Source organism: Diabrotica undecimpunctata, chromosome 8 (genome assembly GCF_040954645.1).
Source record: "Diabrotica undecimpunctata isolate CICGRU chromosome 8, icDiaUnde3, whole genome shotgun sequence".
Lineage (NCBI taxonomy): Eukaryota > Metazoa > Arthropoda > Insecta > Coleoptera > Chrysomelidae > Diabrotica > Diabrotica undecimpunctata.
The window spans coordinates 4,326,081-4,342,822 of record NC_092810.1 but is presented as its reverse complement, the minus strand read 5'-3'; positions in this window follow the sequence as shown (position 1 = coordinate 4,342,822).

The window sequence follows — 16,742 nt, the reverse complement described above, 5'->3', positions numbered from 1 at the left end:
GACTTTTCCTTCTTTTTCCTTTGTGTATGTAGGCTTTAAAGCCGTTTTCTTCTTTAATGTGAGCCTCCTAAATTGTTTAAATTATCGCACCATCTTTTTCTTGGTCTGCCAATACTTCTTCATACATTTGGTAGGTTATCTCGTGCTATTCGTACTATCCTATCCTCAGCCATTCTACTAATGTGTTCTTTCCACTGCTGTTTCCGTCTTGTCACCCATCCATTTATGTCTTCTATATTGCATACTCTTCTTATGTTTTGCTTCTCTCAGTATCCAACAGACTTTTCCCTGATATTCGTCTGCTGGCCCTCTACTATCAAGATTTCGTTAGTATTATGGTTGTTTTTACAAATTTTCACAGACTTCGTCTTTTTGATATTGAGCGAGAGTCCGTACTCCCTACTACACATTACTATTTTACTTATGAGTCTTTCCAGGTCTTGTAAACCATCGGCTATTATTACTATATCATCTGCATATCTACTGTTGTTAACTAAGATTCCATTTACTCTTATGCCGACTGTTTTATCTTCCAGAGTTTTTTGAATTACCTCTTCAGAATAAGCGTTAAATAATAGAGGTGATAGTATGCAGCCTTGCCTGACCCCTCTCTTTATTTCCATTTCTTCAGATGTTTTTTTTTCAATTCGTACCATTGCTCGCTGATTGTAATAAAGGTTTGTTGTTAGCCTTAAATCTCTTTCATCTAAGTGTTTATTTTTTAGTATTTCCATGAGCCGGTCATGTTTTACTTTATCAAACGCTTTATTTTAGTCTATAAACAGACGTAAAGAGGACGGTTAACATTAAAACATCTCAAGTTTAGAGTGAATTCTGGCGTGGATAATTTTCAACACAATTTACAAAGAGGCAAAGGATATAGCTGGATAAGAATGTCAGAATTATCCTAGCGGAAACTTTACCCCAATTTTTGAGGTAATGCTTGAATGTTTGGCATCAGAAAAAAAAGAATTTTTACCAAATTTTAGCCGAAAATATTAACACATACCTATAAATTCCATAAAACGGCAAAAATTGTTTTTTGTTTTATTAAAATAGATTTTGATCGATGTACGCTGATCCACGGCAAAAATTATTTCAATTAATCAGAAGTTTGCAGAATTAGTAAGTACAAAGACAATGGTTTTTGATAAGAGGTCCTGAGATACATCGAAATAAAATAGAATATTGGTCCAAATACTTGAGCTTTAAAAGCAGCCATACGATTTGATCGAATAGTTAGGGAATTTGGTCTAAATTACGACATAGCAGGACAGGGGAGGAAAATATTTAATTAAATTATTAAAGAACATTCCTATAATTCAGTTTCTTTTTTAGGATACGGTATTGTTATTTATAGCTGGAATTATTAAAATTCATGTATTGGGAACAATATAGTACTAGATTAAATTTGTAGAAGTTGAAATGAATCGTATATGGTTGATTTTCAATAGGTATTTTAAAATTTGTGTTAGTATTTGTATTAATTTCAGGCACCATCCATTAAAATAATTAATAATTACAATTAGTCATAAACTTCATTCGTTTACTATTACTTTATATTGTAATTAATTAATTATAGAGGATTATTAAAATCAAACATTTCAAACTGATTAATATATTGAGATGATGTTTTATTTGTGAATGATGAGCAATGAGTGTTTTTTAATAATATATATATATATATATACATATATATATATATATATATATATATATATATATATATATATATATATATATATATATATATATATATATATAGGGTTTTTATCGCAGTTCTCAAAGAATTAGTTTGTAAGCACTTTTTTAAATTATCTTTATTATATCTATTATGAAACACACATATATATCTAACATAACCAATGCAAAATTTAAAATAAACTATCTTTAAATTGAAATTCTTATGAAACTAATTAAATTATATAGACAATGTAAAATTTAAACAAACTATCTTTAAAATTGAAATAATTATGACACTAACTAAATTATATTAACAAAATTTTATACCTTTCTTTCACTGAATGCCTAAATGAAAATGTTCTCCAAAATAAAGATTCTAATCCCCACTCAATGTCTTCGTTCTCAGCCTCGGTTATCCTTGTTTTTGTGAAATTACTCTTTCCAATTATCAGCTTCCACCAATTTAAAATAGTTTTCTTCTTAACAGCACTTATATTTATTCTTTTTTTCAATATACCAATATCCAATTACCAAGTATATTATATAATTTTAATTTTCAATTAATACTTCCTTCCATTATCCAATTACCATTTTTACATAACATAATTTTTAATCTTCAATAATATTATCTTTATACTGTTTCTTAATCTTCATTGAACTTATTATATTGAACATCTGGACCTTCTGACTGACTATCTTGAACTTATTGAACAACTGACTTCACTAACTAAATGTGTCTGTCTTCTAAATAACTTTCTTACTAACTGACTGGCCATTTTGAATCCAAATCACCGGGTATTTATATCTTTTTCCATGTTCCAGAATCATCTGGCAAGAAATCATATTCGAATTGTTCTATATGATTGTTCTCGAAAAAGTATATGTTCTGGTTATGTCCATTTCACAGACATACTTATTCTCGAGAACGTTCTACCGTAAACAAAGGTTAAGTTCAGTGTTCTAGAGAAATCTTTACTTTTCTATCGAGAATTTTATCGACATTTAGGCTTTTCAGATCAGAATATACACTTAAATCAGTAACTTAAACACTCTAATTTAATAAACTACACATTTTAAACAACATATAACCCTACTTTATATTCGTAATAATTATTTAAAATGTCATTTAAGTGTATAGTTGGTTGCCTATGCACATGGCTCACTTAAATATATTTACAATATTATAATTATTAAAATAAAACTTTTTACACTTATTATATGCTAATTTTTTAAGAATACCCTATATACCCTATATAAATAATTTTTATTAAATTCTCTAGTATATAACTTATAAATTATTTTCTTTAAACACCAATCATCTCAATATATATATATATATATATATATATATATATAAATGTTTTTTCCAAACGAGTCACAAGTACTTCTTTTTTCTTATATATATATATATATATATATATATATATATATATATATATATATATATATATATATATATATATATATATATATATATTGTAACCTCGGAAACCTTTTTTGGGTGGTGCTAGAAAGGTCACCAATGGAGACACCGCGAACGGCAGCTAGGTAGGTAGTGGAGAGCGAGTCAGGGATGCGAAACTAGCTTTTGGAACCGGGACTGGATCCAACAGAAGAAACAATAAAGATAAGACAAGATAAGATAAATTTGAATTTACCAAAAGATAACAAATTGAAGTGCAGAAAGAATATCAAGATCTGCACATGGAATGTCAAAACTTTATACAAAGCAGGAAAAATCCACAATGCAATATAGGAGATGAAGAGAATGCATATTGAAATCGTGAGAATTTCAAAAATGAGATGGCCAGATGCTGGACAAATACAAATAGAAGATCACAAGGTATATTACTCGGGAAAAAGTGATAGATCACATGAATATGGAATCGAAATAATCGTATCACCTAAGGATGCAAAATGCGTTAATAACTTTACACCAATATCAGAGAGAGTGATGTTACTACAAGTAGAAGCTAACCCTATTGATATATACATCATATCTATGCTCCCACTGCAAAAAAGGGGAGAAAGAAGCAATTCAGTTTTATTAGAACATCAACAGTATCATACAGAAAATTCCTCTATCGGAAGTTCTCATCATTATGGGTGATTTTAATGCCAAAATTGGAGCTGGAGATAAGACACAGTACATTGGAGTACATGGACTTGGAGTCAGAAACGAGAGATAAGATCTCCTAGAAAAATTTGCAGAAGACTCAGAACTAGTTGTCACCAACACATTCTTCCAAGTACCACCTTGCAAGCTGTATACGTGGAAATCCCCTTAAGGCAGACCCAGGAGATGTATAAGGAATCAAATAGACTACATTTTAGTAAATAAAAGATTCCGAAACAGCTTTACATCTGTCAAGACATCCTGGAACAGACTTGGAGACGACCACGTTCCACTGGTGGGAGTATTTCGAGTCAAACTTAAAACAGTGCAGAAAGGGAAAGCACAATCATACGACCTACGTATGCTGAAAGATCTTGATATGAGGATGAGAGTCCAAGCCACGTTAAACGAGCAAGTGACTGCAATTAAAGACGAATCGAATGAAGAACAACCGATCAAACATATTACAGAGATAGTGCAAAATGTAAAGGATAAACACTTAAAGGCAAATAAATTAATGATAAAAAAATCATGGATTATAGATGAGATCCTGAAACTAATGGACGAGAGAAGAGAAGCCAAAAATGACCCAGACAAATATAAAACCATAAATATATTAATAAGAACGAAAATCAGAGAAGCGCCAAAAAAAGAAACAAGGAAGAGATGCGAAGAAATTGAGACTCTACAGTTAAAGTACGATAGTCACAATGTACATAGGAAAGTTAAAGAACTCACAGGGGGACTAAGACGAAGGCAGAAAGGAAATATAACTGATTCTGACGGAAACATCATTTGGGACCAACCGAGTAAAATAATAACGTGGAAAGAATATCTAAAAGAACTATTTGAAGACCAAAGTGATAACACCTTTAAATTATAAAAAGAGGTGAATGATGGAGCAAGAATATTACAGCAGGAAGTTTATTCCCAATAACACAGTTAAAAGATGACAAAGCGGCAGGCCCTGATAATAGACAAGCAGAACTACTCAAACTAATGGACAACGAATCAATAGCAATAATCGCAAAGATATTTAATATACAACTCTGGAGAAATACCAACAGAATGGCTAAAATCTGAGTTTATTATACTTCCAAAAAAACCAGGAGCCAAAATATGCGAAGATTACTGTACTACAAGTCTCATGAGTCATCTCCTAAAATTGCTCCTAAAGATAATTTTCATAAGAGAATCTACAAGCTGTGTGAAAGTGAAACTTTCCCCAACCAGTTCGGGTTCACAAATGCTGTTGGTACTAGAGAGGCTTTGTTCTCAGTAAAAGTCTTATTCCAGAGATGCAGAGACGTCAACTGCGACGTATACGCATATCTGGTTGATTACGAGAAAGCGTTTGATCGAGTACAGCACGCCAAGATGATGCAAATACTAAAAGGAACAGGAATTAACAACCAAGATCTAAAAATAATTAGAACTATTTACTGGAATCAGACAGCAAATCTCAGAGTTGAAGGTGAACACACTGACTATGTGAAAATCATGCGTGGAGTCAGGCAAGGCTGTATTTTGTCTCCTCTAATCTTCATTCTGTACTCTGAAAGAATATTTATCGAAGCTTTGAACGAAACTGAAAAAGGTGTTCTACTAAATGGTTACCGGCTAAACAACATCAGATATGCAGATGACACCATAGTATTTGCAGGCAACTTAGACGACCTACAAGTTGTTATGAACAAAATCACGTATTACAGTTAACAATATGGACTCAATATAAACGTTAAGAAGACAAATCTTATGATAATTAACAAGAAAAGGATAACAGAAGGTCAATACGTCAACCAATCCTCTGTAGAAAGCGTGACGTACTACAACTACCTCGGCACCATAATAAATGAAGAATGTACCAACAACCAGGAGATTAGAGCACGCATTGGAAAAGCTAGATCCACCTTCAATCGAATGGGGGCTTTCTTACAGAGTTGCAAGCTCTCTCTTGATACAAAAGTAAGAATGCTGCGATGCTACGTCTTCTCTGTCCTTTTTCATGGTGTTGAATCGTGGACCTTGTACGAAGACATGTGCAGAAAACTGAAAGCATTTGAGATGTGGCTATATCAGAGAATGCGTAAGATCCCGTGGACTGACCGATTCAGAAATGAGAAGGTCCCCAGAAGAATGAATAAGAACCGAGAGGTACTGACCACTATCAAATCTCGAAAGTTACAGTTTTTCGGACATAATATCCGAAATGAATCCAGATATGCTCTCGTTCAACCCATCGTGCATCCTGCAATATTTGGAAAACGAGCTCCAGGAAGAAGACAAACATCTTGGTCAAAGAACCTCAGAATCTGGTTCAACACAACATCTGTGCAGCTTTTCTGCGCTGCTGCAGGTAAGATAAAGATTGCCATGATGATCGCCAACATTCGTAACGGATAGTCACATCAAGAAGAAGAATAATGAGATCTGGTCTATTATGTGCCACTGTTTGGTCTGTGATCACAGTGCTGTCCCAGTATAGCTTGTCATTCTCAAGTATACTTTCAGGAACGTATTGATAATATGGGAGATGGTTTGTTTGGAAAAGTCCCAGTTTAATGGCTATCATATCAAGTCGTGGCGTTCTTTATATTCAGTTGCAGCAAGTGCCTGGCAGCCCCCGGTAAGGTCTTCCTTAATACTTATCTTTATTATCTTACAAAGTTCTTTGTATTGTATTATCTGTATGTGGGTGCTTACGTTTATTTCTCTTCTTTGTTTTAGCATTATTTTGGTTTTATCAGACAGTTTACTATGTTTGTTTTGTTGTTGCGGGTCTCCGTTTTTTTTTGGCACTGTCAAGGATAATTTCCATTAATTGAGAGTTGTCAATTTAGTCATGTAAACTTTCATCAATTTTCCTTTGGCCGTGATCCGACTTTTCTTTTAGATTGTTAATATTTATACCGGTTATTGTTGGTATTGTGATTAATTTTATTCTTTCTATTATTAAATAATAACTTACTTTGGAATATTCTGGATTCCATAATAATTTTTGGACGATTTTCACATTTGGTCCGATTGAAGATAGCTATAATTGAGCTGTCAATTAAAGTTCATAGAACGAAATGTTGGCGCTTGACTGTGTTGCCATGTTTTTTTTAATAAATCGGGAAATAGCATGTGATTTATAATTAATAAAAATCCAATAGAACATTAACAAACTAACAGTAAAAAAGAAATTCTTTAAAAAAATAATAAGAATAGTATTCAGGTACTTTCCACAGACATCTGGTGACCATCTGTAACAATCTGGCAACTGGTGGTTTAATCTATTAGCTTATTATCAAAGGCAAATGCCAAAAAATGTTGTAATAATTAACTGCAATTAATATGAGAAGAAACGAGTATTTATTCGTTCGTGTTGTATATAAAAAAATAAAAAAATTGCATAATTCATATAATAATATAATAAAAATGTATTTTTGAAAGCTTCTTTATTTGTAATTGAAACCTACAACATATACATTATAAAGACATGACAACACAGTCAAACGCCAAAAATTTGTTTTGTGAATTTAATTCACAGCTCCTTTGTAGCTATCTTCAATGGGACCAAATGAATCGTCTAATTTCAAAACCGGCCATCTCCAAAATTTCAGTTATAAGTTATTATAATCACATTTTATTCAAAACATTACCTATACCGTATTATAAAATCATTTCCTAACAAAAACGGCCAGATCTATGTCAAATTAAGCTACAATAATTGTCCTTAATTTCAAAATCGGCCATCTCCAATGCTGCCTTGGGTTCAAACCCGGCCATCTCCAACCGACCAATAGGAAATCCGCAATTGGACAGGTCCCGGCGTATTTTGTGTCAGTTAGCTTTAAACTCTCTGCTCTGCTGTTCCTTATAAACGATTTATGTGTAAACAAGTTTGTTTTTGTCATTTTTTTAAAGTTGTTATTAAATTTTGTTAATTGTGATTTATTGTGAATACTAAGCAATAGGATGGATGACAGTATAGGAAGCACAATCTCCACCGTTTCTTCGAAATTGGCAAGAAAAAAAGGAAAACATTCTGATGAATGGAAAAATGAGAAACTAAAAACATTAAGGTAATCTTATTCACAATGTTGTTAAAAATACCTTTTTCAATGTAGTTAAATACATTTTTTGAACATGCATTTAATTACAATACAAAATACTTTAGCAAAGTATTTAAAAGTAATTAAATACTATCCCAATTTACAATTTTATCCCAGTAGTTTTAATGTTCACAATGCTTTTTTTATATTAAACTAAATTTAATCATCAGAACTTCTCCTACAATATCGGTTGTATAAAATATTGTAATAATACCTAATAAATAAAAGGATGATTATCATAATAATAATCAATCTGCAAAAACTAACAAAAATTAAATAACCATTATCTTAATACTACACAATGGTTATTTAATTTTGGGAAAAACCCATTGGTCTAATCCTCATTACGTAAGTACCTTTTACCTACCTACCTACCTACCTTTATTTACCTGCTATAACTGCCAGCTCTACATAGAAATGAAAACAGTGAAAGTATTGGAAATTTTAAAGTCATGAAAAAAATGTATTTCAAAATTTCAATTATTGTGTATTTAAATTTTGGGGAAAAAAGTAATTGAAATACTTTTGAAAATATAAGAAAATAAAAGTATAATCACGTAATTAAATACATCTAAAGTAATTGAAATACATTTTAATTTTAATTAATAAGTTTGACCTTAGTTTACTCTTGTTGCAGGTATTCGAGTAAAGAACTTCCTGAATATCCAAAGTGTAAACACAATACGAAAGCCTATCAGTGTAGATCATTAAAAATGCAAGACATTTTGACGTTCCATGAAAATTTCTACCGTTTCAAGGACAAAATTCAGCAAGATAATTTTATATTAAACCATACTAGTCTAGAGAAACCTAAACGACATCGCCCGAAAACATCTTCCCGTTCAGAAAAGTCTTACACATTTAAATATTTTGTTCGAAGAGTAGATGGTATAAAAGTACCAGTATGTAGAACAGCATATTTAAATATTCTGGTTCTTAAAAAGCATCGTGTCCAAGGGGTAATGAAGCGTTCTTTTAAATGCGGCGGTAGTGGAGCAAAAGAAACAAGGGGAGGCGATCGAAAAAGTTCGAAAAATATTTCCAAAAAAATGGCAGTTATGAAATTTATCGAATCTTTCACAGCCCAAGAACCGCATTACTGTCGCTCAAAAACGTCTGTTAGGCTATATTTACCGTCTGAGCTCAACATCAAGTCCATGTGGAAAATGTACAACAAAGGTGTTGAATTACATCTTAAAGTGAAGCAATCATTTTTCCGCAATATTTTTAACAAACAGTATAACTTGGGACTTGGAACTCCCAGAGTAGACGTCTGCTCCAAATGCTTAGAAATTGGAGAAAAAATTAAAACGGAAAAGGAACCAACTGAACAACAAAATTTAATTACACAACATAGGGTGCACAAGTTAAAGGCTAAGGCATTTTTTCATATGCTGCAGGAGAAAAGAGATGGGTTGCTCAGTATATCTTTTGATTGTCAAAAGAATATGAGTCTACCAAAGGTGCCAGACCAAAGAGCCTACTTCAGTCGTCAGTGGAACTTCTACAACTTTACTATTGTAGTAGGCAGCTCACATGATGCTTTAACTAAAAGCAATGTTCATATTTATTATTGGAACGAAACAGATAGGCCCAAAAGTTCCAACGAAATTGCTAGTGCAGTTTTCCACAGATTATGCCAAACAGATTTAAAAAATATTGACACCGTCCGTTTATTCGCTGATGGCTGTGGTGGACAAAATAAAAACACCACTTTGATGGGGATGTTATCAAAATGGCTTGTATCGTTCGCCCCAGAAAATGTTAGAACAGTTCAGGTTATCTTTCCCATTGTAGGTCATTCGTTTATACCACCCGATAGAGTATTCGCTCAAATAGAGAAAAAATTAAGAAAAATTGAAATTATAATAAAACCTGAAGAATATGTAAATATTCTTAAAGACCATGGAACTGTTTGGAATATAAATAATTTGGAAATAAATGATTGGAAGAGTGCCACACTGGAAATTATAAAGCCTCCAGGACAGTGGCACTTTAAATTCAACCCTTCAAAAAGGTTTATTTTACAGAAGACCACAAAACGTAATAATATCACTATTCGGGGTGAGGAGGCTTATCGTGTCGATCTAGGAAGTGACAAATTAGTAGTCAAAAAAGGAAAAACTGTCAATAATTTAGTTCCTCCTCTTTTAACAACTGGTATGGCTCCAAATGCCAAGAAAATCAAGGACGTTTCGGCACTTTTGGAAGCGCACTATGGAGCAAACTGGCGAGAGTTGGAAAATTTAAAGTTCTATGCTACTGTTGAACAATCTACAGGTGAAGCTCCTACAGATGACTTGGTGTGTGAGGAAATAGAAGAAAGAGATATTTATGTCTAATTTAACTGTCTCTTAGTTTTAAACTTTTGTTTGAGTTCCATGTATTTGTATTTTTTGGTGTTTTAAAATAAACTTTAAGAACGTATGCGTTATACTTGTTTAATAATTAGTTAATAAAAATGAAAGAATGGCTGGCTTATCAATATAGGCCAAACATCGGCAGGTAATTTCAAAACCGGCCATATCCATATAGGTTATTTTCAAAACCGGCCAATTCTCTAGCTTAGTTTCAAAACCGGCCATCTCCAACTTTTTTATTAATTTTTACGCATGTGTATACGAAACTCATTATTTTATGATAGTGAAATGCCTTTGTATTATCATCATAAACACAAAATAATATTAACACAAATTTTTTACTCATTAGTTTTTTGACAGCAGTTTTTTGCATTTTTCTCAAAACTTACTTGAGTGGAGATGGCCGGTTTTGAAATTAAACGATTCAAATGTGAAAATCGTCCTAATTTTTATTTATTCTTATCATTTGGTTATTGCTGTTATATTATTTATCTACGAAATAAGCACCATCAAAGCTTTGTTAGTGATTGTAACAACAAAGGACATATTAAATTAAATGCTAGTGATAGTACAAAGAGATACATAATTTCTGCACCTAATTTATGATAAACAGCGATTTACTAATGTTTCAAAGCATAAACATTTGTCAACATCGTTTGTCCAAATTTTGAAGTATCTGAAGGCAATACGATCACGGTGTTTGTATGTCTGCCATTCCGTGTTGTTTGTTTATGCAGATTATAAAGGCTAGGCTGCAGGGTTATCCGCTAGTCTGATATTGTTCGAATGACTTTTGTAAATATAGCGGGTGATGTGGTCCTTTTATTAAATTTATAAAATATTGCCTTTATTCAGAAATGTGGGTTATATCTATATGAACTTTATTTACGACGTCTTCCAGCATCTATAAACTGTAAATGCATACATATATTTTATGTTTTCTGATATTTTCAGCACAAAAATTCTCTTCGTGGCAACCAAGCAACAGTGTTATGCGTTGATAAATATTGTTTTAGAAAACAGTAAATTTCTAGACTATAAAATATACAGTGTGGAAACAACTTATACAGGGTGTCCCATAATTAATTGGACATTAGCTAATGGGTGATAGATGACATCAAAATAAAGCGTTTGAGCTCAAATTGCTTAGAAAAATTGTTGCTAGTTTTCGTTCTACAGGGAGATTCATTAATATTTTTTTATATTATTTTTATGGATATATTGAAAAGTATTTAACCGATTTAAGTGAAATTTGGTATCTTGCTATTATTTAGTATGCTTAATAAGAAAATGATATTAGTTTTACCATTGATACTAGGTGGCGCCACCTACTGTAACATTGGTTCATTAATCATTAATCGTATCTATAGAAAGTGCGAAACAATCATCGGAGACGATCAGTTTGGATTCAGAGCCGGCATGGGAACGAGAGAAGCCCTGTTCAGTTTACTAGTTCTCGCCCGAAAATGCTACGACCAACAGAAAGATATATTTATATGCTTTATAGACTTCGAAAAAGCATTTGATAGAGTAAGACACGACCTATTATTAGAACGTTTGCAAGAAGTCGGTTTAGATGGAAAAGACATCAAATTCTTAAAAAACTTGTACTGGAACCAAAACGCCAGAGTTAGGATCGAAGGTTCCACATCCGCAGAAGTAGAAATTAGGAGGGGAGTTAGACAAGGATGTGTTCTGTCGCCTCTGCTGTTTAATCTTTACTCCGAGTTTCTATTTAAAGAAGCATTGGAGGATTCCAAGGATGGAGTCAAGGTGAATGGCGTAAATATCAACAGTATCAGATACGCCGATGATACAGTGTTAATTGCGGATTCCGACGTAGGTCTACAACGACTCATCGACAAGACCAACTCGACCTGTGAGCAATTTGGTATGAAAATAAACATTAAAAAAACCAAAGTAATGTCAATCCGAAAAAATCAAAACGTACCTCAACCTTGCACAATAAATGGGCACATTTTAGAACAGGTCAATAGATTTAAGTACCTGGGATGTTGGATCGATAGCAGCCTAAATCCTGATCTAGAAATAAGATCGAGAATAGAACAGGCCAGAAAATCTTTCGAAAAAATAAAAAAACTGCTTTGTGATTCTCGAATAAAACTCGAAATTCGACTACGTTTATCAAAATGCTACGTCTGGTCGACTCTTCTATATGCAGTTGAAACGTGGACCCTAAAAACATCAACCGTAAATAAATTGGAGGCCTTTGAAATGTGGATCTACCGGAGAATGCTCAAAATTTCATGGACATCGCATACCTCAAACGAAGAAGTGCTGCATAGAATAGGCAAGGAAAGAGAACTTTTTAACACAGTAAAAGTTAGAAAAACATCATACCTAGGCCACATACTGAGAAATAATAAGTACCAATATGCCCAACTTATAGTGAAAGGAAAAATCGAGGGAAAGAGAGGCCTAGGAAGGAAAAGACTATCGTGGCTCAGAAACATACGACAATGGACAGGGCTAAATTTTGAACAGCTAATAAGAACAGCTGAAGATAGAGAAGATTTTAAAATTGTAGTAGCCAACCTCCATTGAGGAGAGGGCACTTTAAGAAGAAGAATGGGGCCATAATTTTTTTGTCCCCCCTGTATAAACATTCTAGGAAAAAAACATGAAATAACATTCAATTCTACACAAAAAAGGTATTCTTGTTTCAAATAAAAAAAGTACACCGTTTTCGAAATAAACGTATTTTGTTAATGATGCATGTCTCTATTTAATTTTTTGCAAAACAAGTATGCTTTGAACTTAATGACAACGTCAAGACGTAACTACGAATTTATTTATTATTAGTTGTCAAAGGTAACCACGAATTTATTTATTATTAGTTGTCAAAGTGCAGGGCGAGTCATTATTTGTCAAAGTGCTATTAAGTTTTTTATAGACCACTTAAGATAAAGGAAAAATGCCACGTCATAGTGAATTTTCTAATGTAGAAATGCGCGATATGATCTGTTTGTATGCCCAGAAAAATTTTTGTTCTCGTAAAGCAGCTGAACTCTATTTCGAACTTTATCCCAATAGAAGGCAATCAAACCATAAAACTATTAAATCATTGTTCGACAGATTAGGCGAAACAGGGTCATTTCATCCCAAAAACAGGAATGCTGGAAGACCGAGAGTAATTGATGCGGATATGGAGGATGAAATTGTTGTGCGTGTTGCAGAAGATCCAGAAACCAGTAAAAGGCTTGTTTCTGCGGCCACTGGTATAAGCAAATCTACGGTGTCAAGAATAATACGGACAGAAAATCTGTATCCGTATAGTTTTACTCCAGTACAGAATTTTTACCACAGGATTTTCCAGCAAGGCTCCGATTTAGTCAGTTTATGATGGAGCGGCATTTAGACGATCCAATGTTTTATAATAAAATTTTATTTACCGATGAAGCCACATTTACTAGAAGGGGCGTATTTAACTGGCGCAATAGCCATACCTACGCGACAGAAAATCCTCATGCATTTCAAGAACATCATTTTCAACACGAGTTTTCCATAAATATCTGGTGTGGCATATTTGGGGATTGTATTGTAGGACCATTCGAATTACCAACTAGGCTTGACGGAGTAACGTATCTAAATTTTTTGAGAAAAGATTTACCAACTCTTTTAAAAGACATACCTCTAAATTTGAGACGGAACTCTTGGTACATGCATGATGGTGCACCACCACATTATAGCCTAGAAGTTAAAAATTATCTAGATGAAATTTATCCTCAAAGGTGGATTGGTAGAGGTAGTGTATACCCATGGCCAGCACGCAGTCCCGAACTAAATCACCTAGACTTTCACTTGTGGGGCTACCTAAAGTCACTTGTTTATAAAAAAAAATAACCGTCAAGAGTTATGGCAAAATATTGTAGAGGGAGTTAACGTAATTAGGGCCTAAAGAAACTCATTATTTAAAATAAGACAAAACTTACAAAAAAGATTTAGATTATGTAGTTTATCTAATGGTGCACATTTTGAACACTTATTGTAATTTTTTTTCGTTTCGTTTTGAATTATTCACTTTGTTGTTTAATTTAATTTCTGATTTTTTTAAAATTTGTTACTGAGTCAAAGGTTTAATAAAAATAATTGTTTCAATCATATGCATTTTGTTTGCAAAAATTATCTACTACTAATACATTTAATATTCACTTTTATTTAAGACCTTTTGAATAATGTTTGAATTTACATAAGTTTTTGTAAAATTTTTTTATTTTATGCACGTCTCTAAAAAATACGTTTATTTCGAAAACGGTGTACTTCTTTGATTTGAAACAAGAATACCTTTTTTGTGTAGAATTGAATATTATTTCATGTTTTTTTCCTAGAATGTTTATACAGGGCGGGAAAAAAAATTATGGCCTAATTAATGAACCAATGTTATAGTAGGTGGCGCCACCTAGTGTCATCGGTAAAACTAATATCATTTTCATATTAAGCATACTAAATAATAGTAAGATACCAAATTTTACTTAAATCGGTTGAATAGTTTTCAATATATCCCTAAAAATAATATAAAAAAATATTAATGAATCACCCTGTAGAACGAAAACTAGCAACATTTTGCCTAAGCAATTTAAGCTCAAACGCTTTATTTTGATGTCATCTATCACCCATTAGCTAATGTCCAATTAATTATGGGACACCCTGTAGAATAAAATTGTGTGTTTCCCTATTTTAGAAAATTATAAAAAAGCTGCAACCACCCTACTTTTAAATTGACATGTACGCTTTTTAAACATATATTTAAATATACAGGGTGATTTGAGTCCGCTAGATGCAAAACTCTGTATTTGCAAAAATTGTAAAAATTGAGTTTTAGCTGACAGTTATTTGTCACATGTTATAGCTATCTGCTGATGTAGAAATTCAGCAGCAAAGTAAGGTATTTACTAAGAAAAAGGCATTAGAAATCTTGAATCAGACGCAAAACTCTGTATTTGTCAGCCTATGCCAGTTGCATAACTGTGTAATTGCAATTGGCCAATCGCTTACATTGTTTGAGTCACATGACACGTCTCATGTGCATATGTCAATTATTCCATCATTCGCCATTACCGGTTTCACTGTTTGTTATTTAAGTACTAAACTTCATGTACAAACAGAAAAATGGAAACGAAATGTAATGAAACTTAAGAGGTAAGAGGTGTCTACAATAAACTAGATAGGTTTGGGACTTGTTGTCAATATTTTTAGGCATAAACCTAAGGATTTACCCGGTTTTCCCACCTGTAACCATACAAAGAAAGTGTATTGTTGTATAGATTTAAAGATGCGAGACATTCAGCGTTTCCATAATAATCTGTATTCAACAACTGACAAAATAAAACAAGATATTTTTTTGCTGAAATTTTGTGAAGGTCAAAAGCCCAAGAGATCAGGTACAAACCTACATGGAATTTTAATTAAATATTTTGTTCCTACAGTAGAGGGTGGACTTTTAAGAGTATGCAAGACAGCATTTCTTGGAATAACTCATTTAAGTTCTGAAAGAATAGAGCGTGTTGTAAGAACGTTTGTTATCCGGGGTTAAATACCAAAAGAGAGAAGAGGGGGAGATACAACAAAAGGTAAATTTGATCCAATAAAATTATCTATCCAAACATTTATGGAGCGTTCGAACGGTGCAGAGAGTCATTATAATAGAGGACGATCGACTAGATTGTATTTACCATGTGATCTGAATTTTACAAAGCTTTACAGAATGTATTGTCAACGTCATCCACATCATTCCGTAAAGTTATCATATTTCCGAACATACGTTAATGAACACTACAACATATCATTCGGCACTCCCTTAGTAGATGCTTGTTCTGCGTATCTCAGAGCGAAGGAAATTTTGAGAAAAGAAAATTCAGAAGAAGAAAAGTTAAAGGTTATAACAGAACAGAGAGTTCATACGTTAAGAGCTAAAGCCTTTTATTCTTTGTTAAAAAATGAATCAAATCATAACATACAAATATTTTCTTTTGATTGTCAAAAAAATCTTTCTTTGCCAAAGCTTCCCGACCAGGCGGCTTATTTCTCACAGCAAATAAATTTTTATAATTTCACCATCGTGGCTGGAAATTCGAAATCCCATCTTTCTTCTGCAAATGTGACGTCATATGTGTGGCTGGAGTTTGAACATCCAAAAGATCCAAATGCTGTTGCCTCTGCTGTACATGATAGGTACTCTCATAAAATTCAACTTTAAAAATCAAATCGAAAAAGTTTACCTATTTGCAGATGGATGTGGTGGACAGAACAAAAATAGCAAGATGATGTCTATGATAATCTACTGGTTGGTTTATGAAGCACCTGGTCACATCAAGGAAGTGGAGTTTACGTTTCCTGTTGTTGGTCATTCCTTTTTGCCACCAGATAGGATTTTCGGTATGATAGAAAGGGAGATAAAAAAGAAGAACGTTGTAATAAACAGAAAAGAATATGAAGACATAATTGGAAAACACTTAAAGGTGCTGA